Here is an 18523-nt window from a genome sequence, read left to right as displayed (position 1 = left end):
CAGAGAGAGAGGGAGAGAGGAAGAGAGACAGAGAGGAATAGAGAGTGAGAGAGACTGAGAGAGAGAGGTACAGGGAGTGAGACAGACAGACAGAGGGAGAGCAAGAGAGAGAGTGGAAGAGACAGAGGCAGGCAGAGAGAGCGGGAGCGAGACAGAGAGAGAGGGTGGGGAGAGAGAGAGGGAGAGTGATTGGGAGAGACAGAGAGAGAGATAGAGAGAGACAGAGGGAGAGAGATAGAGAGAGAGGGGGAGAGAGGAACAGAGTGAGAGAGACAGAGACAGAGAGAGGGAGAGAGACAGAGAGACAGAGGGTGGGGAGAGAGAGAGAGAGGGAGAGAGAGAGGGAGATAGAGAGAGAGGGAAGACAGAGAGACAGAAAGAGAGAGACAGTGAGAGGGAGAGAGCAACAGTGAGAGAGAGAGACAGAGGCAGAGAGAAACAGTGGGAGACAGAGAGGGAGAGAGACAGGGTGGGGAGAGAGTGAGAAAGAGGGAGTCAGAGAAAGAGGGAGAGACAGATGAAGACAGAGGGAGAGGGAGTGAGAGATTGAGTGAGAGGGAGAGGGAGAGAGAGACAGAGAGAGAGGAAGGGAGTGAGACAGAAAGAGAGAGACAGAGGGGGAGAGAGGCAGAGAGGGAGGAAAAGTGGGAGAGAGAGACAGAGAGAGAGAAGGAGAGAGAGAGAGGGAGAGAGACGGAGAGAGAGGAACAGAGAGGGAGAGAGACAGAGAGAGAGACAGAGATTGACAGAGAGAGGAACAGGGAGTGTGAGAGAGAGAGTGGGGCGGAGAGAGGGAGAGAGACAGAGAGGGTGTTGGAGAGAGAGTCAGAGAGAGAGGCAAAGAGAGAGAGGGGCAGAGAGAGGGAGAGAAAGAGAGAGGATGGGGAGAGAGGGAGAGGGAGGGAGAGAGACAGAGAGGGAGAGAGAGGAACAGTGAGAGAGAGGGAGAGAGACAGGGAGAGAGGGAGAGCAAGATACAGAGAGAGAGAAGGAGAGACGCAGAGAGAGCGAGGGTGGGGAGAGTAGGAGAGAGCGAGAGAGAGACAGAGAAAGAGAGGGAGACAGAGAGGGAGAGAGACAGAGAGGGTGAGAGACAGAGAGAGCGCGTGGGGAGAGGTGATTGACAGAAAGAGAGACAGAGAGAGAGGGGGGAGAGGCAGCGAGAGAGGAACAGTGGGAGAGAGACAGAGAGAGAGGAAGAGAGAGAAGGAGAGAGGGAGAGAGAGAAGGAGAGAGGGAGAGAGAGAGGGAGAGACAGAGAGAGAGGGAGAAAGAGAGGAACAGAGAGAGACAGAGAGAGAGAGTGAGAGAGGAAGAGAGTGAGAAGGAGAGGGAGAGAGAGGGAGAGACCGATGAAGACAGAGGGAGAGGGAGTGAGAGATTGAGAGAGAGGGAGAGGGAGACAGAGAGAATTGAGAGAGGGGGACAGAGAGAAGAAGAGAGAGTGAGAGAAAGAGAGGAACAGGGAGTGAGAGAGACAGAGAGAGGGAGGGCAAGAGAGAGAGTGAGAGACAGAGAGACAGGCAGAGAGAGAGGAACAGAGAGAGAGGAGAAGAGACAGAGAGAGAGGGTGGGGAGAGATTGAGAGAGAGAGGGAGAGAGAGAGACAGAGGGAGAGGGGGAGAGAGGAACAGAGAGTGAGAGAGAGAGGGAGAGAGACAGAGGGTGGAGAGAGGGAGAGAGAGAGAGGGAGAGAGTCAGAGAGACAGAAAGAGAGAGACAGGCATAGAGAAAGAGAGGGAGACTGAGAGGGAGAGAGACAGAGAGAGAGAGAGGGTTGGGAGAGAGTGAGAGACAGCGAGACAGGCAGAGAGAGAGAGGAACAGAGAGAGAGGGAGAGACAGAGAGAGGGAGAGCGAGATACAGAGAGAGAGAAGGAGAGAGACAGAGACAGGCAGAGAGAGAGGTTGGGGAGAGAGTGAGAGGGAGAGGGAGAGAGAGACAGAGAGGGGGAGTGAGAGAAAGGGAGAGAGAAAGAGTGAGACAGAGAGAGGGGGAGAGGCAGAGAGAGAGAAGGAGAGAGAGGGGGAGAGTGGGAGAGGCAGAGAGAGGGAGAGAGACAGAGAGAGAGGAACTGAGAGAGAGATGAACAGGGAGTGGGAGAGCAAGAGAGAGCGAGAGTGTGAGAGAGACAGAGAAACAGGCAGAGAGAGAGAGGAACAGAGAGAGAGAGAGAGAGGGAGAGCGAGATACACAGAGAGAGAGGAGACAGACACGTAGAGAGAGAGGGTGGGGAGAGAGTAAAAGGGAGAGAGACAGAAAGAGAGAGAGAGGGGGGGAGAGAGGCAGAGAGAGGAAAAGTGGAAGAGAGAGACAGAGAGAGAGGGAGAGAGGAAGAGAGACAGAGAGGAATAGAGAGTGAGAGAGACTGAGAGAGAGGGACAGAGAGTGAGAGAGAGAGGAACAGGGAGTGAGACAGACAGACAGAGGGAGAGCAAGAGAGAGAGTGGAAGAGACAGAGGCAGGCAGAGAGAGAGGGAGCGAGACAGAGAGAGAGAAGGAGAGAGAGAGAGGGAGAGAGACGGAGAGAGAGGAACAGAGAGGGAGAGAGACAGAGAGAGAGACAGAGATTGACAGAGAGAGGAACAGGGAGTGTGAGAGAGAGAGTGGGGCGGAGAGAGGGAGAGAGACAGAGAGGGTGTTGGAGAGAGAGTCAGAGAGAGAGGCAAAGAGAGAGAGGGGCAGAGAGAGGGAGAGAAAGAGAGAGGATGGGGAGAGAGGGAGAGGGAGGGAGAGAGACAGAGAGGGAGAGAGAGGAACAGTGAGAGAGAGGGAGAGAGACAGGGAGAGAGGGAGAGCAAGATACAGAGAGAGAGAAGGAGAGACGCAGAGAGAGCGAGGGTGGGGAGAGTAGGAGAGAGCGAGAGAGAGACAGAGAAAGAGAGGGAGACAGAGAGGGAGAGAGACAGAGAGGGTGAGAGACAGAGAGAGCGCGTGGGGAGAGGTGATTGACAGAAAGAGAGACAGAGAGAGAGGGGGGAGAGGCAGCGAGAGAGGAACAGTGGGAGAGAGACAGAGAGAGAGGAAGAGAGAGAAGGAGAGAGGGAGAGAGAGAAGGAGAGAGGGAGAGAGAGAGGGAGAGACAGAGAGAGAGGGAGAAAGAGAGGAACAGAGAGAGACAGAGAGAGAGAGTGAGAGAGGAAGAGAGTGAGAAGGAGAGGGAGAGAGAGGGAGAGACCGATGAAGACAGAGGGAGAGGGAGTGAGAGATTGAGAGAGAGGGAGAGGGAGACAGAGAGAATTGAGAGAGGGGGACAGAGAGAAGAAGAGAGAGTGAGAGAAAGAGAGGAACAGGGAGTGAGAGAGACAGAGAGAGGGAGGGCAAGAGAGAGAGTGAGAGACAGAGAGACAGGCAGAGAGAGAGGAACAGAGAGAGAGGAGAAGAGACAGAGAGAGAGGGTGGGGAGAGATTGAGAGAGAGAGGGAGAGAGAGAGACAGAGGGAGAGGGGGAGAGAGGAACAGAGAGTGAGAGAGAGAGGGAGAGAGACAGAGGGTGGAGAGAGGGAGAGAGAGAGAGGGAGAGAGTCAGAGAGACAGAAAGAGAGAGACAGGCATAGAGAAAGAGAGGGAGACTGAGAGGGAGAGAGACAGAGAGAGAGAGAGGGTTGGGAGAGAGTGAGAGACAGCGAGACAGGCAGAGAGAGAGAGGAACAGAGAGAGAGGGAGAGACAGAGAGAGGGAGAGCGAGATACAGAGAGAGAGAAGGAGAGAGACAGAGACAGGCAGAGAGAGAGGTTGGGGAGAGAGTGAGAGGGAGAGGGAGAGAGAGACAGAGAGGGGGAGTGAGAGAAAGGGAGAGAGAAAGAGTGAGACAGAGAGAGGGGGAGAGGCAGAGAGAGAGAAGGAGAGAGAGGGGGAGAGTGGGAGAGGCAGAGAGAGGGAGAGAGACAGAGAGAGAGGAACTGAGAGAGAGATGAACAGGGAGTGGGAGAGCAAGAGAGAGCGAGAGTGTGAGAGAGACAGAGAAACAGGCAGAGAGAGAGAGGAACAGAGAGAGAGAGAGAGAGGGAGAGCGAGATACACAGAGAGAGAGGAGACAGACACGTAGAGAGAGAGGGTGGGGAGAGAGTAAAAGGGAGAGAGACAGAAAGAGAGAGAGAGGGGGGAGAGAGGCAGAGAGAGGAAAAGTGGAAGAGAGAGACAGAGAGAGAGGGAGAGAGGAAGAGAGACAGAGAGGAATAGAGAGTGAGAGAGACTGAGAGAGAGGGACAGAGAGTGAGAGAGAGAGGAACAGGGAGTGAGACAGACAGACAGAGGGAGAGCAAGAGAGAGAGTGGAAGAGACAGAGGCAGGCAGAGAGAGAGGGAGCGAGACAGAGAGAGAGATAGAGAGAGACAGAGGGAGAGAGATAGAGAGAGAGGGGGAGAGAGGAACAGAGTGAGAGAGACAGAGACAGAGAGAGGGAGAGAGACAGAGAGACAGAGGGTGGGGAGAGAGAGAGAGGGAGAGAGAGAGAGGGAGATAGAGAGAGAGGGAGAGACAGAGAGAGAGGGAGAAAGAGAGGAACAGAGAGAGACAGAGAGAGAGAGTGAGAGAGGAAGAGAGTGAGAAGGAGAGGGAGAGAGAGGGAGAGACCGATGAAGACAGAGGGAGAGGGAGTGAGAGATTGAGAGAGAGGGAGAGGGAGACAGAGAGAATTGAGAGAGGGGGACAGAGAAGAAGAGAGAGTGAGAGAAAGAGAGGAACAGGGAGTGAGAGAGACAGAGAGAGGGAGGGCAAGAGAGAGTGAGAGACAGAGAGACAGGCAGAGAGAGAGGAACAGAGAGAGAGGAGAAGAGACAGAGAGAGAGGGTGGGGAGAGATTGAGAGAGAGAGGGAGAGAGAGAGACAGAGGGAGAGGGGGAGAGAGGAACAGAGAGTGAGAGAGAGAGGGAGAGAGATAGAGGGTGGAGAGAGGGAGAGAGAGAGAGGGAGAGAGTCAGAGAGACAGAAAGAGAGAGACAGGCATAGAGAAAGAGAGGGAGACTGAGAGGGAGAGAGACAGAGAGAGAGAGAGGGTTGGGAGAGAGTGAGAGACAGCGAGACAGGCAGAGAGAGAGAGGAACAGAGAGAGAGGGAGAGACAGAGAGAGGGAGAGCGAGATACAGAGAGAGAGAAGGAGAGAGACAGAGACAGGCAGAGAGAGAGGTTGGGGAGAGAGTGAGAGGGAGAGGGAGAGAGAGACAGAGAGGGGGAGTGAGAGAAAGGGAGAGAGAAAGAGTGAGACAGAGAGAGGGGGAGAGGCAGAGAGAGAGAAGGAGAGAGAGGGGGAGAGTGGGAGAGGCAGAGAGAGGGAGAGAGACAGAGAGAGAGGAACTGAGAGAGAGATGAACAGGGAGTGGGAGAGCAAGAGAGAGCGAGAGTGTGAGAGAGACAGAGAAACAGGCAGAGAGAGAGAGGAACAGAGAGAGAGAGAGAGAGAGGGAGAGCGAGATACACAGAGAGAGAGGAGAGACAGACACGTAGAGAGAGAGGGTGGGGAGAGAGTAAAAGGGAGAGACAGAAAGAGAGACAGAGGGGGGAGAGAGGCAGAGAGAGGAAAAGTGGAAGAGAGAGACAGAGAGAGAGGGAGAGAGGAAGAGAGACAGAGAGAGAGGAATAGAGAGTGAGAGAGACTGAGAGAGAGGGACAGAGAGTGAGAGAGAGAGGAACAGGGAGTGAGACAGACAGACAGAGGGAGAGCAAGAGAGAGAGTGGAAGAGACAGAGGCAGGCAGAGAGAGAGGGAGCGAGACAGAGAGAGAGATAGAGAGAGACAGAGGGAGAGAGATAGAGAGAGGGGGAGAGAGGAACAGAATGAGAGAGACAGAGACAGAGAGAGGGAGAGAGACAGAGAGACAGAGGGTGGGGAGAGAGAGAGGGAGAGAGAGAGAGGGAGATAGAGAGAGAGGGAAGACAGAGAGACAGAAAGAGAGAGACAGTGAGAGGGAGAGAGCAACAGTGAGAGAGAGAGAGACAGAGGCAGAGAGAAACAGTGGGAGACAGAGAGGGAGAGAGACAGGGTGGGGAGAGAGTGAGAAAGAGGGAGTCAGAGAAAGAGGGAGAGACAGATGAAGACAGAGGGAGAGGGAGTGAGAGATTGAGTGAGAGGGAGAGGGAGAGAGAGACAGAGAGAGAGGAAGGGAGTGAGACAGAAAGAGAGAGACAGGGGGAGAGAGGCAGAGAGGGAGGAAAAGTGGGAGAGAGAGACAGAGAGAGAGAAGGAGGGAGAGAGACGGAGAGAGAGGAACAGAGAGGGAGAGAGACAGAGAGAGAGACAGAGATTGACAGAGAGAGGAACAGGGAGTGTGAGAGAGAGAGTGGGGCGGAGAGAGACAGAGAGGGTGTTGGAGAGAGAGTGAGACAGAGAGAGAGGCAAAGAGAGAGAGGGGCAGAGAGAGGGAGAGAAAGAGAGAGGATGGGGAGAGAGGGAGAGGGAGGGAGAGAGACAGAGAGGGAGAGAGAGGAACAGTGAGAGAGAGGGAGAGAGACAGGGAGAGAGGGAGAGCAAGATACAGAGAGAGAGAAGGAGAGACGCAGAGAGAGCGAGGGTGGGGAGAGTAGGAGAGAGCGAGAGAGAGACAGAGAAAGAGAGGGAGACAGAGAGGGAGAGAGACAGAGAGGGTGAGAGACAGAGAGAGCGCGTGGGGAGAGGTGATTAACAGAAAGAGAGACAGAGAGAGAGGGGGGAGAGGCAGCGAGAGAGGAACAGTGGGAGAGAGACAGAGAGAGAGGAAGAGAGAGAAGGAGAGAGGGAGAGAGAGAGAGAGGGAGAGACAGAGAGAGAGGGAGAAAGAGAGGAACAGAGAGAGACAGAGAGAGAGTGAGAGAGGAAGAGAGTGAGAAGGAGAGGGAGAGAGAGGGAGAGAGTCAGAGAGACAGAAAGAGAGAGACAGGCATAGAGAAAGAGAGGGAGACTGAGAGGGAGAGAGACAGAGAGAGAGAGAGGGTTGGGAGAGAGTGAGAGACAGCGAGACAGGCAGAGAGAGAGAGGAACAGAGAGAGAGGGAGAGACAGAGAGAGGGAGAGCGAGATACAGAGAGAGAGAAGGAGAGAGACAGAGACAGGCAGAGAGAGAGGTTGGGGAGAGAGTGAGAGGGAGAGGGAGAGAGTGACAGAGAGGGGGAGAGAGAGAAAGGGAGAGAGACAGAAAGAGTGAGACAGAGAGAGGGAGAGAGAGAGGAAATGTGGTAGAGAGAGGGAGAGTGAGAGACAGACATAGAGGGAGAGAGACAGAGAGACAGAAAGAGAGGGAGAGAGAGCGAAAGAGAGAGAGAGAGACAGAGAGACAGGCAGAGGGAGAGAGGGAAAGAGACAGAGAGGCAGAAAGAGAGACAGAAAGGGTGGGGAGAGAGTGAGACAGGGAGAGGGAGAGAGAGACAGATAGAGAGATGGAGAGAGAGGAGCAGAGAGTGAGAGAGGAACAGAGAGGGAGAGGGAGAGGGAGAGAAACAGAGAGAGGAACAGAGTTAGAGACAGAGAGAGAGGAACAGAGAGTGAGAGAGAGACAGAGAGAAGGAGGGAGAGAGACACAGGGAGAGAGAGGGGGGGGGAGGGAGAGGGAGAGTGAGAGACAGAGAGAGAGGGAGAGGGAGAGAAACAGAGAGAGGAACAGAGTTAGAGACAGAGAGAGTAGAACAGAGAGTGAGAGAGAGACAGAGAGAAGGAGGGAGAGAGACAGAGGGAGAGAGAGAGAGAATGGGGGGAGAGGGAGAGTGAGAGACAGAGAGAGAGGGAGAGGGAGAGAAACAGAGAGAGGAACAGAGTTAGAGACAGAGAGAGAGGAACAGAGAGTGAGAGAGACAGAGAGAAGGAGCGAGAGAGACAGAGGGAGAGAGAGAGGGGGGGGAGAGGGAGAGGGAGAGTGAGAGACAGAGAGAGAGGGAGAGAGAGACAGACAGAGAAAGAGGGTGGGGAGAGAGACAGAGAGAGAGTGAGGGAGAGAGACAGAAGGACAGAAAGAGACGGAGACAGAGAGGGTGGGGAGAGAGTGAGACAGGGAGAGGGAGAGAGAGAGACAGACAGAGAGTGGGAGAGTGAAGAACAGAGAGAGAGAGGGACAGACAGAGAGGGAGAGATGGAGAGAGACAGGCAGAGAGAGAGGAACAGAGAGGGAGAGAGACAAAGGGTGGGGAAGAGTGAGGGGGGTTACAGAGAGAGAGTGGGAGACAGAGAGAGAACCAGACAGAGGGAGAGAGACAGAGACAGAGAAAGAGAGAGACAAACAGAGTGAGAGAGAGACAGACAGAGGGAGAGATGGAGAGAGGGAAAGAGACAGAGAGAGGCAGAGAGGGTGTGGAGAGAGTGAGACAGGGAGAGAGAGGAACAGAGAGTGAGAGGGACAGACAGAGAGAGAGGGAAAGATGGAGAGAGACAGAGAGACAGGCAGAGAGAGAGGAACAGAGAGGGAGACAGAGAGAGGGTGGGGAGAGAGTGAGAGGGAGATAGACAGAGACAGAAGGAGAGAGAGAAACAGAGTGAGAGAGAGACAGACAGAGGGAGAGATGGGGAGGGAAAGAGAGAGAGAGACAGAGAAAGAGAGGGAGAGAGACAGAGAGAGAGGGTGGGGAGAGAGAGTGAGCGAGAGAGGGACAGAGAGAGAGACAGGGAGAGACAGACAGAAAGAGAGAGAGAGGGAGTGAGAGATTGAGAGAGAGTGAGAGAGGGAGACAGACAGAGAGGGGAAGAGAGGGTGTGGAGAGAGTGAGAGATAGAGAGAGAGAAAGAGAGAGTGAGTGAGTGAGTGAGTGAGAGGCAGAGAGAGTGATGGAGAGAGCGTGAGAGAGAGGGAGAGAGGAAGAGAGAGAGGGAGAGACAGAGAGCGAGGGAGAGAGACAGAGAGAGCGGAACAGAGAGTGAGAGAGGAACAGGGAGTGAGAGAGACAGACAGAGAGGGAAAGCAAGAGAGAGAGTGAGAGAGACAGAGAGACAGGCAGAGAGAGAAGCACAGAGAGAGAGGGAGAGACACAGGGAGAGCGAGATACATAGAGAGAGAGAAGGAGAGAGACAGGCAGAGAGAGAAAGAGAGAGAGGGAGAGACAGAGAGGGGAGAGAGAGAGAAAGGGAGTGAGACAGAAAGAGAGTGAGAGAGAGAGACACAGAGAGGGGGAAGAGAGGCAGAGAGGAAACGTGGGAGAGAGAGGCAGAGGGAGAGAGGAAGAGAGAGAGAAGGAGGGAGAGAGAGGGAGAGCGAGATACAGAGAGAAAGAGAGAGAGGGAGAGAGAGACAGGCAGAGACAGAGAGGGTGGGGAGAGAGTGAGAGGGAGAGGGAGAGAGACAGAGAGGGAGAGAGAGAGGGGAGAGAGAGAAAGGGAGTGAGACAGAGAGAGAGAGAGACAGAGAGAGGGGGAGAGAGGCAGAGAGAGAGGAAAAGAGGGAGAGAGAGACAGATAGAGGAAGAGAGAGAAGGAGAGAGAGAGGGAGAGACAGAGAGAGAGAGGAACAGAGAGTGAGAGAGACAGAGAGAGAGGGACAGAGATTGAGAGAGAGAGGAACATGGAGTGAGAGAGAGAGGGAGGCGGAGAGAGGGAGAGAGACAGAGAGGGTGTTGGAGAGAGAGTGAGACAGAGAGAGTGGCAGAGAGAGAGAAGGAGAGAGGGAGAGAGAGAGGGAGAGTGGGAGAGACAGAGAGAGGGAGAAAGACAGAGAGAGAGGAACAGAATGAGAGAGAGGGGAACAGGGAGTGAGAGAGACAGAGAGAGTGGGAGAGCAAGAGAGAGAGTGAGAGAGACAGAGAAACAGGCAGAGAGCGAGGAACAGAGAGAGAGGGAGAGCGAGATACACAGAGAGAGAAGGAGAGAGACAGAGAGACACGTAGAGAGAGAGAGGGTGGGGAGAGAGTGAGAGAGATGAACAGAGAGTGAGAGAGACTGAGAGAGAGAGGGACATAGAGTGAGAGAGAGAGGATCAGGGAGTGAGTGAGAGACAGAGAGGGAGGGCAAGAGATTGAGTGAGAGAGACAGAGGCAGGCAGAGAGAGGAACAGAGAGAGAGGGAGGGAGACAGAGAGAGAAGGTGGGGAGAGTGTGAGAGAGGGAGAGGGAGAGAGAGTGGGAGAGAGACAGAGGGAGAGAGATGGTGAGAGAGGGAGAGAGACAGGGAGAGAGGGAGAGCAAGATACAGAGAGAGAGAAGGAGAGACGCAGAGAGAGCGAGGGTGGGGAGAGTAGGAGAGAGCGAGAGAGAGACAGAGAAAGAGAGGGAGACAGAGAGGGAGAGAGACAGAGAGGGTGAGAGACAGAGAGAGCGCGTGGGGAGAGGTGATTAACAGAAAGAGAGACAGAGAGAGAGGGGGGAGAGGCAGCGAGAGAGGAACAGTGGGAGAGAGACAGAGAGAGAGGAAGAGAGAGAAGGAGAGAGGGAGAGAGAGAGAGAGGGAGAGACAGAGAGAGAGGGAGAAAGAGAGGAACAGAGAGAGACAGAGAGAGAGTGAGAGAGGAAGAGAGTGAGAAGGAGAGGGAGAGAGAGGGAGAGAGTCAGAGAGACAGAAAGAGAGAGACAGGCATAGAGAAAGAGAGGGAGACTGAGAGGGAGAGAGACAGAGAGAGAGAGAGGGTTGGGAGAGAGTGAGAGACAGCGAGACAGGCAGAGAGAGAGAGGAACAGAGAGAGAGGGAGAGACAGAGAGAGGGAGAGCGAGATACAGAGAGAGAGAAGGAGAGAGACAGAGACAGGCAGAGAGAGAGGTTGGGGAGAGAGTGAGAGGGAGAGGGAGAGAGAGACAGAGAGGGGGAGAGAGAGAAAGGGAGAGAGACAGAAAGAGTGAGACAGAGAGAGGGAGAGAGAGAGGAAATGTGGTAGAGAGAGGGAGAGTGAGAGACAGACATAGAGGGAGAGAGACAGAGAGACAGAAAGAGAGGGAGAGAGAGCGAAAGAGAGAGAGAGACAGAGAGACAGGCAGAGGGAGAGAGGGAAAGAGACAGAGAGGCAGAAAGAGAGACAGAAAGGGTGGGGAGAGAGTGAGACAGGGAGAGGGAGAGAGAGACAGATAGAGAGATGGAGAGAGAGGAGCAGAGAGTGAGAGAGGAACAGAGAGGGAGAGGGAGAGGGAGAGAAACAGAGAGAGGAACAGAGTTAGAGACAGAGAGAGAGGAACAGAGAGTGAGAGAGAGACAGAGAGAAGGAGGGAGAGAGACACAGGGAGAGAGAGAGGGGGGGGGAGGGAGAGGGAGAGTGAGAGACAGAGAGAGAGGGAGAGGGAGAGAAACAGAGAGAGGAACAGAGTTAGAGACAGAGAGAGTAGAACAGAGAGTGAGAGAGAGACAGAGAGAAGGAGGGAGAGAGACAGAGGGAGAGAGAGAGAGAATGGGGGGAGAGGGAGAGTGAGAGACAGAGAGAGAGGGAGAGGGAGAGAAACAGAGAGAGGAACAGAGTTAGAGACAGAGAGAGAGGAACAGAGAGTGAGAGAGACAGAGAGAAGGAGCGAGAGAGACAGAGGGAGAGAGAGAGGGGGGGGAGAGGGAGAGGGAGAGTGAGAGACAGAGAGAGAGGGAGAGAGAGACAGACAGAGAAAGAGGGTGGGGAGAGAGACAGAGAGAGAGTGAGGGAGAGAGACAGAAGGACAGAAAGAGACGGAGACAGAGAGGGTGGGGAGAGAGTGAGACAGGGAGAGGGAGAGAGAGAGACAGACAGAGAGTGGGAGAGTGAAGAACAGAGAGAGAGAGGGACAGACAGAGAGGGAGAGATGGAGAGAGACAGGCAGAGAGAGAGGAACAGAGAGGGAGAGAGACAAAGGGTGGGGAAGAGTGAGGGGGGTTACAGAGAGAGAGTGGGAGACAGAGAGAGAACCAGACAGAGGGAGAGAGACAGAGACAGAGAAAGAGAGAGACAAACAGAGTGAGAGAGAGACAGACAGAGGGAGAGATGGAGAGAGGGAAAGAGACAGAGAGAGGCAGAGAGGGTGTGGAGAGAGTGAGACAGGGAGAGAGAGGAACAGAGAGTGAGAGGGACAGACAGAGAGAGAGGGAAAGATGGAGAGAGACAGAGAGACAGGCAGAGAGAGAGGAACAGAGAGGGAGACAGAGAGAGGGTGGGGAGAGAGTGAGAGGGAGATAGACAGAGACAGAAGGAGAGAGAGAAACAGAGTGAGAGAGAGACAGACAGAGGGAGAGATGGGGAGGGAAAGAGAGAGAGAGACAGAGAAAGAGAGGGAGAGAGACAGAGAGAGAGGGTGGGGAGAGAGAGTGAGCGAGAGAGGGACAGAGAGAGAGACAGGGAGAGACAGACAGAAAGAGAGAGAGAGGGAGTGAGAGATTGAGAGAGAGTGAGAGAGGGAGACAGACAGAGAGGGGAAGAGAGGGTGTGGAGAGAGTGAGAGACAGATAGAGAGAGAGAAAGAGAGAGTGAGTGAGTGAGTGAGAGGCAGAGAGAGTGATGGAGAGAGCGTGAGAGAGAGGGAGAGAGGAAGAGAGAGAGGGAGAGACAGAGAGCGAGGGAGAGAGACAGAGAGAGCGGAACAGAGAGTGAGAGAGGAACAGGGAGTGAGAGAGACAGACAGAGAGGGAAAGCAAGAGAGAGAGTGAGAGAGACAGAGAGACAGGCAGAGAGAGAAGCACAGAGAGAGAGGGAGAGACACAGGGAGAGCGAGATACATAGAGAGAGAGAAGGAGAGAGACAGGCAGAGAGAGAAAGAGAGAGAGGGAGAGACAGAGAGGGGAGAGAGAGAGAAAGGGAGTGAGACAGAAAGAGAGTGAGAGAGAGAGACACAGAGAGGGGGAAGAGAGGCAGAGAGGAAACGTGGGAGAGAGAGGCAGAGGGAGAGAGGAAGAGAGAGAGAAGGAGGGAGAGAGAGGGAGAGCGAGATACAGAGAGAAAGAGAGAGAGGGAGAGAGAGACAGGCAGAGACAGAGAGGGTGGGGAGAGAGTGAGAGGGAGAGGGAGAGAGACAGAGAGGGAGAGAGAGAGGGGGAGAGAGAGAAAGGGAGTGAGACAGAGAGAGAGAGAGTCAGAGAGAGGGGGAGAGAGGCAGAGAGAGAGGAAAAGAGGGAGAGAGAGACAGATAGAGGAAGAGAGAGAAGGAGAGAGAGAGGGAGAGACAGAGAGAGAGAGGAACAGAGAGTGAGAGAGACAGAGAGAGAGGGACAGAGATTGAGAGAGAGAGGAACATGGAGTGAGAGAGAGAGGGAGGCGGAGAGAGGGAGAGAGACAGAGAGGGTGTTGGAGAGAGAGTGAGACAGAGAGAGTGGCAGAGAGAGAGAAGGAGAGAGGGAGAGAGAGAGGGAGAGTGGGAGAGACAGAGAGAGGGAGAAAGACAGAGAGAGAGGAACAGAATGAGAGAGAGGGGAACAGGGAGTGAGAGAGACAGAGAGAGTGGGAGAGCAAGAGAGAGAGTGAGAGAGACAGAGAAACAGGCAGAGAGCGAGGAACAGAGAGAGAGGGAGAGCGAGATACACAGAGAGAGAAGGAGAGAGACAGAGAGACACGTAGAGAGAGAGAGGGTGGGGAGAGAGTGAGAGAGATGAACAGAGAGTGAGAGAGACTGAGAGAGAGAGGGACAGAGAGTGAGAGAGAGAGGATCAGGGAGTGAGTGAGAGACAGAGAGGGAGGGCAAGAGATTGAGTGAGAGAGACAGAGGCAGGCAGAGAGAGGAACAGAGAGAGAGGGAGGGAGACAGAGAGAGAAGGTGGGGAGAGTGTGAGAGAGGGAGAGGGAGAGAGAGTGGGAGAGAGACAGAGGGAGAGAGATGGTGAGAGAGGGAGAGAGACAGGGAGAGAGGGAGAGCAAGATACAGAGAGAGAGAAGGAGAGACGCAGAGAGAGCGAGGGTGGGGAGAGTAGGAGAGAGCGAGAGAGAGACAGAGAAAGAGAGGGAGACAGAGAGGGAGAGAGACAGAGAGGGTGAGAGACAGAGAGAGCGCGTGGGGAGAGGTGATTAACAGAAAGAGAGACAGAGAGAGAGGGGGGAGAGGCAGCGAGAGAGGAACAGTGGGAGAGAGACAGAGAGAGAGGAAGAGAGAGAAGGAGAGAGGGAGAGAGAGAGAGAGGGAGAGACAGAGAGAGAGGGAGAAAGAGAGGAACAGAGAGAGACAGAGAGAGAGTGAGAGAGGAAGAGAGTGAGAAGGAGAGGGAGAGAGAGGGAGAGAGTCAGAGAGACAGAAAGAGAGAGACAGGCATAGAGAAAGAGAGGGAGACTGAGAGGGAGAGAGACAGAGAGAGAGAGAGGGTTGGGAGAGAGTGAGAGACAGCGAGACAGGCAGAGAGAGAGAGGAACAGAGAGAGAGGGAGAGACAGAGAGAGGGAGAGCGAGATACAGAGAGAGAGAAGGAGAGAGACAGAGACAGGCAGAGAGAGAGGTTGGGGAGAGAGTGAGAGGGAGAGGGAGAGAGAGACAGAGAGGGGGGAGAGAGAGAAAGGGAGAGAGACAGAAAGAGTGAGACAGAGAGAGGGAGAGAGAGAGGAAATGTGGTAGAGAGAGGGAGAGTGAGAGACAGACATAGAGGGAGAGAGACAGAGAGACAGAAAGAGAGGGAGAGAGAGCGAAAGAGAGAGAGAGACAGAGAGACAGGCAGAGGGAGAGAGGGAAAGAGACAGAGAGGCAGAAAGAGAGACAGAAAGGGTGGGGAGAGAGTGAGACAGGGAGAGGGAGAGAGAGACAGATAGAGAGATGGAGAGAGAGGAGCAGAGAGTGAGAGAGGAACAGAGAGGGAGAGGGAGAGGGAGAGAAACAGAGAGAGGAACAGAGTTAGAGACAGAGAGAGAGGAACAGAGAGTGAGAGAGAGACAGAGAGAAGGAGGGAGAGAGACACAGGGAGAGAGAGAGAGGGGGGGAGGGAGAGGGAGAGTGAGAGACAGAGAGAGAGGGAGAGGGAGAGAAACAGAGAGAGGAACAGAGTTAGAGACAGAGAGAGTAGAACAGAGAGTGAGAGAGAGACAGAGAGAAGGAGGGAGAGAGACAGAGGGAGAGAGAGAGAGAATGGGGGGAGAGGGAGAGTGAGAGACAGAGAGAGAGGGAGAGGGAGAGAAACAGAGAGAGGAACAGAGTTAGAGACAGAGAGAGAGGAACAGAGAGTGAGAGAGACAGAGAGAAGGAGCGAGAGAGACAGAGGGAGAGAGAGAGGGGGGGGAGAGGGAGAGGGAGAGTGAGAGACAGAGAGAGAGGGAGAGAGAGACAGACAGAGAAAGAGGGTGGGGAGAGAGACAGAGAGAGAGTGAGGGAGAGAGACAGAAGGACAGAAAGAGACGGAGACAGAGAGGGTGGGGAGAGAGTGAGACAGGGAGAGGGAGAGAGAGAGACAGACAGAGAGTGGGAGAGTGAAGAACAGAGAGAGAGAGGGACAGACAGAGAGGGAGAGATGGAGAGAGACAGGCAGAGAGAGAGGAACAGAGAGGGAGAGAGACAAAGTGTGGGGAAGAGTGAGGGGGGTTACAGAGAGAGAGTGGGAGACAGAGAGAGAACCAGACAGAGGGAGAGAGACAGAGACAGAGAAAGAGAGAGACAAACAGAGTGAGAGAGAGACAGACAGAGGGAGAGATGGAGAGAGGGAAAGAGACAGAGAGAGGCAGAGAGGGTGTGGAGAGAGTGAGACCGGGAGAGAGAGGAACAGAGAGTGAGAGGGACAGACAGAGAGAGAGGGAAAGATGGAGAGAGACAGAGAGACAGGCAGAGAGAGAGGAACAGAGAGGGAGACAGAGAGAGGGTGGGGAGAGAGTGAGAGGGAGATAGACAGAGACAGAAGGAGAGAGAGAAACAGAGTGAGAGAGAGACAGACAGAGGGAGAGATGGGGAGGGAAAGAGAGAGAGAGACAGAGAAAGAGAGGGAGAGAGACAGAGAGAGAGGGTGGGGAGAGAGAGTGAGCGAGAGAGGGACAGAGAGAGAGACAGGGAGAGACAGACAGAAAGAGAGAGAGAGGGAGTGAGAGATTGAGAGAGAGTGAGAGAGGGAGACAGACAGAGAGGGGAAGAGAGGGTGTGGAGAGAGTGAGAGACAGATAGAGAGAGAGAAAGAGAGAGTGAGTGAGTGAGTGAGAGGCAGAGAGAGTGATGGAGAGAGCGTGAGAGAGAGGGAGAGAGGAAGAGAGAGAGGGAGAGACAGAGAGCGAGGGAGAGAGACAGAGAGAGCGGAACAGTGAGAGAGGAACAGGGAGTGAGAGAGACAGACAGAGAGGGAAAGCAAGAGAGAGAGTGAGAGAGACAGAGAGACAGGCAGAGAGAGAAGCACAGAGAGAGAGGGAGAGACACAGGGAGAGCGAGATACATAGAGAGAGAGAAGGAGAGAGACAGGCAGAGAGAGAAAGAGAGAGAGGGAGAGACAGAGAGGGGAGAGAGAGAGAAAGGGAGTGAGACAGAAAGAGAGTGAGAGAGAGAGACACAGAGAGGGGGAAGAGAGGCAGAGAGGAAACGTGGGAGAGAGAGGCAGAGGGAGAGAGGAAGAGAGAGAGAAGGAGGGAGAGAGAGGGAGAGCGAGATACAGAGAGAAAGAGAGAGAGGGAGAGAGAGACAGGCAGAGACAGAGAGGGTGGGGAGAGAGTGAGAGGGAGAGGGAGAGAGACAGAGAGGGAGAGAGAGAGGGGAGAGAGAGAAAGGGAGTGAGACAGAGAGAGAGAGAGACAGAGAGAGGGGGAGAGAGGCAGAGAGAGAGGAAAAGAGGGAGAGAGAGACAGATAGAGGAAGAGAGAGAAGGAGAGAGAGAGGGAGAGACAGAGAGAGAGAGGAACAGAGAGTGAGAGAGACAGAGAGAGAGGGACAGAGATTGAGAGAGAGAGGAACATGGAGTGAGAGAGAGAGGGAGGCGGAGAGAGGGAGAGAGACAGAGAGGGTGTTGGAGAGAGAGTGAGACAGAGAGAGTGGCAGAGAGAGAGAAGGAGAGAGGGAGAGAGAGAGGGAGAGTGGGAGAGACAGAGAGAGGGAGAAAGACAGAGAGAGAGGAACAGAATGAGAGAGAGGGGAACAGGGAGTGAGAGAGACAGAGAGAGTGGGAGAGCAAGAGAGAGAGTGAGAGAGACAGAGAAACAGGCAGAGAGCGAGGAACAGAGAGAGAGGGAGAGCGAGATACACAGAGAGAGAAGGAGAGAGACAGAGAGACACGTAGAGAGAGAGAGGGTGGGGAGAGAGTGAGAGAGATGAACAGAGAGTGAGAGAGACTGAGAGAGAGAGGGACAGAGAGTGAGAGAGAGAGGATCAGGGAGTGAGTGAGAGACAGAGAGGGAGGGCAAGAGATTGAGTGAGAGAGACAGAGGCAGGCAGAGAGAGGAACAGAGAGAGAGGGAGGGAGACAGAGAGAGAAGGTGGGGAGAGTGTGAGAGAGGGAGAGGGAGAGAGAGTGGGAGAGAGACAGAGGGAGAGAGATGGTGAGAGAGGGAGAGAGACAGAGAGAGGGAGAGCGAGATACAGAGAGAAAGAAGGAGAGACAGGCAGAGAGAGAGGGTGGGGAGAGTGAGAGAGAGAGAGAGACAGAGACAGAGAAAGAGAGGGAGACAGAGAGAGGGAGAGAGACAGAGAGGGTGAGTGACAGAGAGAGCGCGTGGGGAGAGGTGATTGACAGAAAGAGAGACAGAGAGAGAGGTGGGAGAGGCAGCGAGAGAGGAACAGTGGGAGAGAGACAGAGAGAGAGGAAGAGAGAGAAGGAGAGAGGGAGAGAGAGAGAGGGAGAGTTAGAGAGAGAGGGAGAAAGAGAGGAACAGAGAGAGACAGAGAGAGAGTGAGAGAGGAAGTGAGAAGGAGAGGGAGAGAGAGGGAGAGACCGATGAAGACAGAGGGAGAGGGAGTGAGAGATTGAGAGAGAGGGAGAGGGAGACAGAATTGAGAGAGGGGGACAGAGAGAAGAAGAGAGAGTGAGAGAAAGAGAGGAACAGGGAGTGAGAGAGACAGAGAGAGGGAGGGCAAGAGAGAGAGTGAGAGACAGAGAGACAGGCAGAGAGAGATGAACAGAGAGAGAGGAGAAGAGACAGAGAGAGGGTGGGGAGAGATTGAGAGAGAGAGCGAGAGAGAGACAGAGGGAGAGGGGGAGAGAGGAACAGAGAGTGAGAGAGAGAGAGGGAGAGAGACAGAGGGTGGAGAGAGGGAGAGAGAGAGAGAGAGGGAGAGAGTCAGAGAGACAGAAAGAGAGAGACAGGCATAGAGAAAGAGAGGGAGACTGAGAGGGAGAGAGACAGAGAGAGAGAGAGGGTTGGGAGAGAGTGAGAGACAGCGAGACAGGCAGAGAGAGAGAGGAACAGAGAGAGAAGAACAGAGAGAGAGGGAGAGACAGAGAGAGGGAGAGCGAGATACAGAGAGAGAGAGAAGGAGAGAGACAGAGACAGGCAGAGTGAGAGGTTGGGGAGAGAGTGAGAGGGAGAGGGAGAGAGAGACAGAGGGGGAGAGAGAAAGGGAGAGAGACAGAAAGAGTGAGACAGAGAGAGGGAGAGAGAGAGGAAATGTGGTAGAGAGAGTGAGAGTGAGACAGAGATAGAGGGCGAGAGACAGAGACAGAAAGAGAGGGAGGGAGGGAAAGAGACAGAGAGACAGAAAGGGTGGGTAGAGAGTGAGACAGGGAGAGGGAGAGAGAGACAGACAGAGAGATGGAGAGAGAGGAGCAGAGAGTGAGAGAGGAACAGAGAGGGAGAGAGAGAGGGAGAGGGAGAGAAACAGAGAG

Source organism: Hemitrygon akajei, unplaced genomic scaffold (assembly GCF_048418815.1).
Source record: "Hemitrygon akajei unplaced genomic scaffold, sHemAka1.3 Scf000110, whole genome shotgun sequence".
NCBI lineage: Eukaryota > Metazoa > Chordata > Chondrichthyes > Myliobatiformes > Dasyatidae > Hemitrygon > Hemitrygon akajei.
This window is presented reverse-complemented; position numbering follows the sequence as displayed.